Source organism: Micropterus dolomieu, linkage group LG21, assembly GCF_021292245.1.
Source record: "Micropterus dolomieu isolate WLL.071019.BEF.003 ecotype Adirondacks linkage group LG21, ASM2129224v1, whole genome shotgun sequence".
Taxonomy (NCBI): Eukaryota; Metazoa; Chordata; class Actinopteri; order Centrarchiformes; family Centrarchidae; genus Micropterus; species Micropterus dolomieu.
In genome coordinates, this window is record NC_060170.1 from 10,200,971 (window position 1) to 10,203,011 (window position 2,041).

The window sequence follows — 2,041 nt, forward strand, 5'->3', positions numbered from 1 at the left end:
TGTCTGTAAACAACTATGTCTCTTCGTTCTGTCCAGTTAAATATGGTGTGCCTCAGGGGTCGGTCTTAGGACCCATTTTGTTTTCCTTGTATCTATAAACATGGCATTTCTTTTCATATTTATGCTGATGACACACAAATATACTTGCCCGTCAGATCCACAGACCCTGGAATGCTGAGTTCACTTAACTGCCGCCTTTGTGAAGTAAAAAAATGGATGTCAAATAATTTCCTTCAACTGAACTCAGACAAAACAGAAATCCTGGTCATTGGATCCCAGCAGATGACCGATCAAATACTCCCATCTGCTGGTTCCCTAGTAAATCACATTAAGCCTGTGGCAAAGAACTGTGGTGTTTGGTTTGATAGTAATTTAAATTTCGAGCAGCACACCACAAAGCTTGTTCAATCATGTTTTTATCCACTTAGAAATATAGCAAAAATTCGATCTATTTTAACTTTTAAGGACTCCGAGACCATTTTACACGCCTTCATCTCATCACGCCTGGATTATTGCAACAGCCTTTTCACCTGTTTAACCCAAAAATCTATTGATCGACTCCAGACTGTCCAGAACTCAGCTGCCTGATCACTTTTAAAGCTCTTCATGGCCTCTCGCCTTGTTGTATTTCTGACCTTTTAGTCCCATACTCACCAGCATGTACCTTGAGATCCTCGGGCAGAGGTCTGTAGTCTGTTCCAGAGTCTCGACTGAAAACTAAAGAGGACAGAGCGTTTGCTGTCAGGGCCCCGAGGCTCTGGAACAGCCTGCCCGAGGAAATCAGGTCAGCTGAGTCAGTGAACTCTTTTAAGTCCCTTCTTAAAACATACTTTCATAGGAGAGCCTTTCCCGATCTTATTTGACTTTATTTTATCCCTTTTATTTTATTGTATTTTACTTACTTTATATTTATCTTAAACGTGTATTTTAGTCTTTTCAATGTTTTCATGCTTTTATCTTGTATTGTTTTTGTGTTATTGTCTCTTGGGTATTATTGTCTTTACACTTGTTAAAGCACTTTGCAACTTGTTTTTGAAAAGTGCTCTACAAATAAGGATTATTATTATTATTTGTCTAACTTTTGTCTGTAAAGCACTTTGTAACCACTGTTTTCTGCAAAGTAATCATTCATTACCACTCACTATGAAGGTAAACCAATGAAGGTTAAAGTCAAGGGCAACTGGACTTGGTTGAAGATACTGGAAGACGTTTTGTCCCTCATCCAAAGGACTTCTTCAGTTCTGACTGACTGGCAGGGAAACTAAGCTATTTAACCTCAGTGGGGTCGTTATCCCGGGTCATCAATACCGCTGGTTCGTTAGTGTTCCTTGTTGCTGTGACGACAGTCGTTACAGTCGTTAAGACTACCTGTGGCCAAGACTGAATGACCATCGTTGGTATCTTCACCTGAGGCCAATAGGTTACGTTTGTTGAGTTTCCTGGGAAGTGATGAAAGGACCGCATTGTAAGTGGGGGATAAGTGGTGGCGTAGACCCCCTCCTCTGTTCAATGACGGCTTCTCGACCTGGGTGTAGATGCTTCCTTGACACCTCTTTCAAACCATCCATCTTCTCTGTCTAAAATGTGCACCTGGTGGTCCTCAAACGAGTGTCCTCTGTCCTTCAGATGTAAGTAGACTGCAGAGTCTTGACCCGAGGAGTTGGCCCTTCTGTGTTGAGCCATGCGTTTGTGTAGTGGTTGTTTAGTCTCCCCAATATACAGGTCTGTGCATTCCCCACTGCATTGGACCGCATACACTAGATTGCTTTTCTTGTGTTTGGGTGTGCGGTCTTTGGGGTGGACCAGCATCTGTCTTAGTGTGTTCTCTCACACTCGGTAAACACCGTCTCTTTCACTGTAGACCACAATACTCTCACACACAGCAGCTTCCTTCTCCAGCCCTTGTACTCTCCACTGATTAGGAATCAGCCGCGCTCCTCAGACTGCTGGCTGCAGCATTCGGGGCGGGGCGAGGTCCTGCTTAGGGCAGAGAGGAAAACACACAGAACATCCTATATACACATACAGTAAACGGCCCACG

The 2,041-nt window shown here is 43.4% G+C and overlaps 1 protein-coding gene across 4 annotated transcripts in view; it reads left to right on the forward strand.

The window, feature by feature from the left end:
* smarca2 (SWI/SNF related, matrix associated, actin dependent regulator of chromatin, subfamily a, member 2) overlaps positions 1–2,041 on the forward strand; it is a 71,688-nt gene that overhangs the window by 29,444 nt on the left and 40,203 nt on the right. The gene's annotated exons all lie outside the window — the stretch shown is intronic.